The sequence below is a fragment of the Lipotes vexillifer genome, unplaced genomic scaffold (assembly GCF_000442215.2).
Source record: "Lipotes vexillifer unplaced genomic scaffold, Lipotes_vexillifer_v1.1 scaffold868, whole genome shotgun sequence".
NCBI classification, from domain to species: Eukaryota; Metazoa; Chordata; class Mammalia; order Artiodactyla; family Lipotidae; genus Lipotes; species Lipotes vexillifer.
Window position 1 is genome coordinate 483976 of NW_006790424.1, and position 10045 is coordinate 494020.

At 37.1% G+C, this 10045-nt stretch overlaps 1 protein-coding gene and 1 pseudogene across 1 annotated transcript in view; both read right to left on the reverse strand.

Moving 5' to 3' along the window:
• BCL2 (BCL2 apoptosis regulator) overlaps nt 1-10045 on the reverse strand; it is a 180861-nt gene that overhangs the window by 89895 nt on the left and 80921 nt on the right. The gene's annotated exons all lie outside the window — the stretch shown is intronic.
• Nucleotides 2365-8703, reverse strand: LOC103079427 (proteasome activator complex subunit 1 pseudogene; annotated as a pseudogene).

Sequence of the window (10045 nt, forward strand, 5' to 3'; positions counted from 1 at the left end):
TCCCTACAAGGACGAAGAACACTAAGGAAATTAAGAAAAAAAAACAAGACAGATATTAACATATGATATCACTTATATGTGATCTAAAAAAGGGTACAAATGAACTTAGTTACAAAACACAAGTAGAGTCACAGATGTAGAAAACAAACTTGTGGTTACCAGGGGATAAGGGGGGAGGGAGAAATTGGAGATTGGGATTGACATATACACACTACTATATATAAAATAGATAACTAATAAGAACCTGCTGTATAGCACAGGGAACTCTACTCCATACTCTGTAATGGCCTATATGGGAAAAGTGTCTAAAAAAAGAGTGGATGTCTGTATATGTATAACTGATTCACTTTGCTGTATACCTGAAACTAACACAACATTGTAAATCAACTATACTCCAATGAAAATTTTTTTAAAAGGCAGATATTAACTTCGTAAAAATTAAAAAGTTTAACTGTTAACACTATTTCCATAGGCCAAAGAGTGAAAACACTAACAACTGATTTAACCCAATATTGCAATATGATTATATTGAGAGAAAGGGGTTGGAAAAGCAGCGGATATGGTTATGTAAGAGAGCTAAATCTGTATTTACTATAATAGGAAGTTAAGACATCATGAGTAAAATTGATAAAAGATCACAGCATAGACATTATTTAGAAATGCCAGAAGAAAAAGCTAAAATAGAGACAGTGATGTTCTTTGGGAAGTGGGTTAGGGGAAGTAGGATGGGGTAAAAGTTGTTCCCATAGAAATTAAGGAACAAGCACATAAGTAAATATGTTTGAGGATGTTTTTATCTACGATGTTTGTGTTAACATAAAACTGAAAATAACCTAAATGTTCATCAATAGTGGAACAGCTGAATAAATTGTAGTATAGCCATACCAAGGAACTTAACTTAGCTATTTTTTTAAAAAATTAGTTAAATTTGTATTACTTATCTGGAAGATATCCTTAATGTACTATTAAGAGAGACAGTAAGTTGTAAAGTAATGCACAAGATATTATTGGATGTTTGTGTGAGCTTGGAGAGACATGTGGAAGGAGGCAGACCAGATGTTAACCTTATACACCTTAGGAGGACAGGAATGGAAAGGGTAGGGGGAGACTGAAAAGAAATAGACCACAGAAAAGTAGAGATGTGGGAAATATGAAAACACAGGTTAGCAGACATGAAGAAAAGGACAAGATCTAATAACCTACAACAGAGGACTGAGAAAAAGATAATAAAGACACCTGGGAGGAACAATATTCAGAGATTATGACAGTATTTTTCAGAATCAATGAATATCAAGAATCCTTAGATTCAAGAGATATACTGAATCCCAAACAGGACTGTGGTGAAACTGCAGATCATCAAAGACAGGAACAAAAAGAAAAACAAAGATTTTTTTTTTCACTAAAAAAGAAAAAAAAAGTTTTAAACGAAAGACAGACTGATGCTGACTGCACCTCATCAATAACAGATATCGGAAGACAGAGAAATAATATTTTCAAATGCCGAGGGAAAATGTTTCTGTAGAATTCTATACCTAGAAAATTATTATTCAAGACTAAGGGTGAATTAAAGATATTTTCAGATAGAGACTGACAGAGATAGTTTCATATCCCCAAATCCTTGATGAAATAACTACTCAAAGATGTACTTCAGTAAGAAGGAATTTGAACTGAGAAAGGGGGAATGGAATCTAAGGAACAACATCAATAACATTTATTGAGGGCTCACTCTGTACTGTGTACCAGGCACCATTCTAAGTGATTTACAATTAAATTGGGATTCAGATTAAGGCAGTCTGGTTCTGGATTTCATAGTCTTACCCACAATGTGAATAAAGTGACATCTATTTTGATAAATTTTAAAAAGTAGATTTGTAAAAAAATAATTGTATGTGGACAAAACAGATAGAAACAAAATGAGAGATGATAATAAAATAGCTGATGGTGTCATAACAGAATATGAGAGACAGAGAAAAGCTGGGTTAAAGTGTTCTAAGTAATCTGTATTACATTGTCTGGGAAGCAAAGAGACACAGATAACACTTTAATTTTAGACCCTGTGAACGCAGATATAATTTTTAAGGTTTAAGGGTAACAGCTGAGATGCAGAACAAAACATATACGTTACAAATCAAGAGGGAAACAGTAATCATTGTCTTAACAGTATGACTATAATTTTTGTGCTTGGGAGGCAAGATGAAGGAGAAACTTCAACAGGAGAAAGGTAGGGGGAGGTCTGGAGTCTCCAGTAAGAGGCAGGGAGGTCTCTACTGGGCCCATCACAGAATGAGAGGAGAGTCTCAATACATCATTTCCCTTGATTCTCCCCTGGGCTTCCTGAGCTTCTTGAAGTTCTTCAGGATGACATCATATAACACAGCACAAGCTTTGTGGGTCTCCATGATCATCAGTGGGGTCCTGGTATTCTACTTCACTGTGGAAGCCTTCCAGCTTGGTGTGAAGGGTGTTCATCAGCTCGAACACCTTCTTCAAAACTTTCTGCATCTTCAGTCTGAGGTATCTGCAGCTTCAACCAGGTGGTGACCCTGTGGACTGCTCAGTGACATCCGTGGTCCCCAGCTTCAGGCCCTTGCAGGAGGACTTCAAGCCTCTCCTTGCCATTCACTGGGCCACTGGGAGGACCTTTGCCTTCATCTTCCCCTTTTGTCTTTTCATCCCTGTCCTCCTTCTCCTGCTGTTTCTTCCATTCCTCCTTCTCCGTCTTCTGGACTGGATAGGCACCAAGATGTCCAACAGTGCCTTCAGATAGCTCAGGTTGGCTTCTTGAGAGCTGTTTCCTTCAAAAATTCATCCGACTCAGAAATCTTCCTGGGGAAATAGCTCCTAGGTAGGTTCTGTCTTTTGCCCTGGTCTTTGTGAAACATATCCACCTGGGCTTGGGCCCTGGGCGTGGCTATGGCTGGGGAGCCTAGTGCCACACAAGGAGCAATGAGTGGGCATAGGGAAGAGGAAGCAAAATCAACAGGAAAACTCAAGTAATCTAACAGAAGACAGGATAGGAAGAAAAAATAAGTAAAGAAGAAGCACGGCAGATGGAAAACATTCGGATTCCTCGTGAATTCCAAATATATGACTTATCATAATAAATGTAAATGGCTTAAACTAATCCATTAAAAGGCAGAAATCCTCAGACTGAATTTTGTAAAACTCCAGCTGTTTATAAGAAAGTAGGCTAAAACAAGTCACAGGAAGGATAAACATGAAAAAATGTATTCAAATAATAAGTGTTCCTACAAATAACAAATGCTCAATAAATATTTATTTTAATTGAGTGACTCAATAGGATAAAATAGACTTTAAAACAGCCAAAAGCATCTGGGGGGATAAAGAAGATCACGGCTTAGTAATAAAAAGATTCATTCACCAGTAATCCTTCCATATACCTAATCACCCTGTGTCAAATATATATAGCAAAACTAATTTAATTATATGAAGGTAACAAATTCAAAATTATAGTGAGAGATTTTAGCACCTATCTCTATGAAATCAACAGACCAAGCTAAAAAAATAGGACAAATGTAAATAATGCATATTACTGACTTCATTTAATGGATATGAAGAAACCCTCCACACAATAAAGAATAAACATGAATGTTTACAAAAATTAACCAGGTTCTACGCCACAGAGCAAGTCTCAACAAATTTCAAAGAAGTGCTAACATTCAGACCACACTCATCAACCAAAATACAATAAAAGTTGAAATCAATAACAAAACCACAGGCCCCAAACTCAAGTACATCTTGAAATTTCAAAAACATGCTGTTAAATTATTAAATAAAATCAAAATTAAAGTAACAAAATACTTGGAACTGAACAATAATTAAAACCCTAGATATCAGTAGAAGGAATGTTTAGCATTAAATGCAACATCAGAAAACAAGAAAAATTTTAGATTAAGAAAATAAAAAATTAAGCAATAAAGTAAACTCGAAGACAATAGGAGAAAATTCTTTTTCCACAAATGGATAAAGATAAAGTAGTTGGAAGGCAATAATAAAGATAATAACAAATAAATAAAATAAAAACAAAGAAACAATACACATAGGGACAAAACAAATGTGGATTCTTTAAAAAGACTAATAAAATAGGTAGATATTCCACAAGAATGAGGAAGAGAAACAAAAGAAGGCACAAATAAACACTATTAGGCATGAAAAGGAGCCATAACTAAAGATTTTTTTTTTAAGCATGAGAATTCGATTCTCTACTTTTAAGCAGTAAAACTAAAAACAGATGAAATGGAAAATCTCCTAGAAAAATATGTTACCAAAATTAACACCAAAAAAACAGAAAAAGAACAAAAGCTCCTGAATGTATCTTTATAAGTTCAGTCTAAAGCTATATTTTAGAAGTAGTACAAAAAAGGAAAGCAATAGGTCAATCTCAGTTAAAAACATCAATGCAAAATTCCTAAATAAAATATTAGCAAACATACCCAGCAGTGTAGTGTGTGTATAAATGTATATTTATTTTAAAATATGTTTTTTGATATGATATACCTCAGGTATCATATATTGCATGTATCATATTTATCACATGGTAAATATATGGTGTGCGTGTGTGTGTGTTGTGTGTGTGTGTGTGTGTGTGTGTGTGTTTGTGATGACCAGTAAGGTTTACCCCAGAAGCTGAAGGAAGATTCAACATTAGAAAGTCTTACTGTAATTCACCACTGACAGATTAAGAAGGAAAAACTAATCATCACAATAGATGCAGAAAAAACATTTATTAAATTTAGTACCCATTCACAATTCAAAAGTACAATAAAATACCTAGCCAACCCAGAATATAAGGAAGTTTTTACTAAGCAGTTTCTACTAAAAATCTATGATAAACCTTAGGAACCTATTTCCTTTAAAGTCAGGAACTAGACAAATATGTTTTCTTCTATCACCACTCCACTCATCATTGTGTGAGATATCTGGCTGCCACAATAAACAAAGGAAAAGGAGTAAGAGAAATAAGGATTTGAAATAGAGAAACAAAAGAAGAATTATGTGCACATAAGATTGTCTACACTGAGAATCCATGAGAAACTACAAACAATTACAAGTCATAAGAGAGTTTGGTAAGAATGCTGGAGATAAGATTAATATACAAATATCCATGGCGTCCTTATCAGCAACAACCAATTAGAAAATGTAATTTTTAAAAGATCCCATCAGCAATAGCAATAAACTATGACAAACCTAGATTCAACCTAAAGAAAGAGGTGCAAGAGTTAAATGAAAGCAAATTATAAAAGTTCACTGAAAGCCCTTAGACGTAAATAAACAGCGATATAGCTCATGCTCAGAGATGAGAAGATTCAACATCAACATCAGTTCCTCCTAAGTTAATAAATAAATTGAATGTAATTCATATTAAGGTCCCAGAAAGGTTTTTCATGAACATTTTTAGCTGGTTTTAAAATTCACATGGAAGAATTAAGGTCAAAAAACAGCCAAGACAATATTGAAAAAGTGTAAGATGGACACTTGTCCTACCAGATATCAAGACATTTATTAAAGCCTTATTATTAAGGTACAATAGAATTGGTGCAGATATAGATTACTAGACCAGCAAAACAGAGAGAGTCCCTCTGCGTGTAGGAACTTGGGATGTGACATTATAAAACTGTGGGAAATGACTGAACTATTTATTAAATGGTCCTGGGACAATTGGTTATTTACAGGGAAAAAAAATACATCTCTAACTCATGCTATATCCAAAAATGAATTCCAAGAGAATTACAGTTAACTTTAAAATATTTAGGAAAAAATACAGATACTATTTTTATAATCGCAGACTAGGCAGTGACACAATAGCACAAACCATGAAGCAAAAAAAGAAAAAAATGTTGACCAATTTGATTTTAAAACTTATGTGACAAAAGACACCAGAAAACAAAGGTTAAAGGCAAGAAATGGAGACAGTAGTTTTGTTTTTGTTTTTGTTTTTTTTAAGTATCCAGGATATATAGTGAACGTTTGGTAACTGTAAGGAAAAAAAACAAATAACCCACTACAAAAAAAGAGCAAAATCTATAAACTGGCAATAAATAGAAAAAGAAACCCAAATGACCAACAATCATGATAAAGAAAAGCATAAATCACTAGAAATCAGAGAAGTATGAATAAATACCACAATAAGATACCTTTCAATCTATCAGATTAGCAAAATGTAAAAGCCTGATAATGCCAAGAGCTGGAGAAGATGCAGAGCAACAGGATCTCTCATACACGGTTCTGGAGTGTAAATTGAGAGCAATTCAGCAACATCTACCAAAGTGGATGATGTTTGTACCCTAAGACTCAGAAATCCACGTCTGCATCTATACCTTTGAGAAGCTCACATGTCCACATGGAAACAAGCCCAAAGAAGTACACAACAGCTCTGTCTGTAAAATGAAAAGGTGGAAACAATCTAAACTCCCATCAACTAGAGAATGGATATATTATGATATATTCATTAAAAGGAATTAATATAGCAGGTAAGGAAACTTGCTCTACATCAATTAATTAGGATAAATCCTAAAAACATCATTTTGAGTGATAAAGCAAGTTGGAGAAAGATGGATTACTGAGTAAGAACACTATGGTAAAATGTTTTAAACTCACAAAATATTGTTCATGACACATAGCCAGGAGCCAAATGCAACAACATGTATGTAACAACAGAACTTTGGAAGACTGGCTACCTCTAGGAAAGCTGTAGGGGAATGGGATCAGGGTGGGTTAGAAAAGAGGCTTTAACTGTAACATTTTCTGCAAAAAAAAACAAACTTTTAAAAATGTGGCTAAATGTCAACATTTATTAAATGTGAGTAGAAGGCGACTACTAGTTGATGCATTATTCTCTGTGACTTTTTTCTTTTGCATTTCAAATAGTTTGTCATTTTTTAAAGTTACATTTTAAAAGGATGTGTGGATGCGGTATTCATTTGCCCGTTTCCCCCATCTTTCTATCTAGGTATACAGTTGTGCTAGCAGTCTGGAGACCTGAAGAATAGTCCTGGTTCTAACACTACTACACCGTGTGACACTGAGCAAATCACTGAACCTCTCTGGGCCTCAGTGTGCTCATCTGTAAAATGGGGATAGTCACAGTGCTTATGTCTTCAAGAGCACTCTGGAATTAGATTTGGACTTGTTCCAGCCCCACCACTGGGGCTGTGAGACCTCAGTCAGTTTACTTAAAACTCTCTAAAAGGCGCTATCTTCATCTCTAAAATAGGAATAGAGATAGTATTTAGCTCACAAACTTGTTATAAGAATAAAACAAAATGAAAAAAAACTCTTAGTACATCATCAACAAAACAAAATTACAAAACCAAGAGAAGATACATGCCATTCCTATAATAGACAAGGGATTAGTATCAAGAATACATTATATATTCCAATAAATCAGTAAGGAAACAAACATACCTACAGAAAAATGGGCAAAGGATAAGAAGAGAGAATTCATAAAGGAGGAAACCTGACTTCAGTAAGCAAGTGAAAAGATACTCAACCTCGCTAGTAATCAGGAAATCACATCTAAAACCTACCCGGCCATCAGATGGGCATAAGATAATTTTAAATATGGTGATGACCCATACTGAGAGACCATGTGGTGGTGAACTGGTACCATCACTTTGGAGAGCAATTTGGCAACATGTAGGGAAGTTTAAGATGTGCTAACTTTATGACTTTGCTATTGGGAGTGTGTGTGTATATATGTGTACGTGTGTGAATGTATGTATGTATGTATGTATCTGTCTATCTATCGATACATCTCCAAGAGAAGCTCAAGTCTCCCACGTGTGGGCAAAGAATATGTACATGTTGTAGCACTGTCTGTAATGCCAAAAAGTTAGAAACAGCTATAATATTCTTCAAGCAGACATTTTAAAAGTTAGAAACAACCTTCCTTTGGTAGAATACTATGCAGCATGGATGAAGCAGAGGTACATGTTTTACAACAGATGAATTTTACCAACATAATGTAGAACACAAAGCCAATGATATCGTTTAGATAAAGTTTGAAAACATTTAAAAATGTAAATGTCTATGGATATACATAGGTGTAAAAGATGCAATCATGCATGGTAATAATGTACATCACAGTTAAATTGATGCTTCACAGAAAAGGGGAATGGGACTGTGAAAGTGCTTTCTCTCTCTCTCTCTTTTTAAAGGTAGGTAAGAAGATCTGAAGCAAATACGGCATAAAGACATGACACGGCGATGGTACATACACAAGCACTTGCCATCTTATTCTCTATATTTCCTGTTTGCTTGAACTATTTCACCATATAAGAACCCCATGTTTTGCATACTTTAAAGATATCGATAGATATGATCATTTGTTCCTAGGTGCGCCTAAGGCAGGTAGGGCAAGTGTTCTTATGATCACTTGACAGAGGAAGAGGTGAGGGTGGGCTGGGAGCGGTGGGCACAGGGCTTATTGTCTGTGGGCTCAAAGCCCTCCTCATCAGATTGCAATGCTCACGCCACTCATTCAGTAATCTATACACACAGGGAACTGGAACTCAGTGCAGATGAGGGTGGGCGGATGAAGGGGAAGATGACCTCTTCCCTTCTGGAAAAAACCGCAGCCTGAGGTAGGGCAATGGCATAGCTCGATAAAAAAGGGAAGGAGGCGGGCTGCCCAGGTCATCTGACAGCTTTTCAATGAATCTGTAACTCACTCGTGGAGGCCATCCCCCGTGCATCTGCCCAGGAGGAGGAAGGGGCTGGAGGAAGTGAGAAAAGTGACCTCAGTGCCAGCATCACTTCGCCCCCAGAGCACCAGCCTCTGAAGGGCAGGATATGGCTGGGCTGGGGGCATAAGACCTGAAGTCTGGTCCGCGATTGGTCCCTCATGCTCTCTGGCTTTCAGCTCTTCTTATTTATAAAACTGAGGAGCTGAGCTACCATCTTGAGGCCAGTGAAGTTCTACAGTCTATCTCCCTGAAGGAGTTTTTCCTTAAAAATTGGATCTCTTAAAATCCAAAAGAGGAGGTTCGTATTAATATTTACACATGGTTGTGAGGCTCATTCCTGCACGTGTCATGACAATGTCCTCTCTTCCTGGTGACATACACAAAATGCTGGGTAACAGTACCTGGTATCTGGACGTCTCAGTAGCGCTACTCCTGCCTGCCACCAGCCCCAGCCCCATTCTTGAGCCCTGGGGACCGATGGGCATGGAGGTCAAAGTGATTGTGGCTTCAACTAAGCATATGCCCCATCCCACCCTCGGAGTCACGTATGCTGTGGGGAGATGCGGTGGTCCCCACCAACAACTTAGCCTCTGAAGCAGCACCACGTGCACATTTTAGGCTGGAAATAAGAAAGAATTTCCTGACAGTACAAATTGCCAAAGAGGAGGGTGGGTAACCAAAGGAGGTTCCAGAATCTCCTCTGGAGATCTTTAAAAACCCGAGACGATCTGACATATCTGAGATGATTTTTTGCAATCCTGCCAGATGGTCCTGGTGCCTATCTTCCCAGGCATACCCAGTCCTGCCCTTTGCTTTCTCTTTCCTCTCGATATGACAGATACCTCCTGTATATTTTCTCCCCCCGCCCCGGGGGAGCACACTTGCTACAATCCCTTAAGGCTTGTTTTCATTCGATTCCTTCCTCCTCACACCTTTCCTTGTTATTTTATGGAGAGCTGGTCAAAGGTCAGGTTGCCCAGTTACCCACACATAGTTGGGTGGTGGCATCAGATACCCAGGCAAAACAGACCGATGATTCCAATTCCAGCCTAGACTCCAAAGCTGGATGGAAACGGAGCAAATTAGCTGTTGCTAACAATCCACTGTAAATGAAAATATAATCCCAGTAATTGATTTTAAATAGATTTTTTAAAGAATCCTTGGCCGCATTTCATCAAGAATACAGAGTTTCAAAAGCGTTCATTCCAGGGTTAGATTTTTCCCCCCCCTTTCTTCTGGCTTAAACCCCAAATGGCCAAGATCCGAGTCTGAATAAACAGTGTGGGTGGTGACTGTTCTGTGAGGCCCAGTAGAGGATGCAACCACTTTCTTATTCGGTT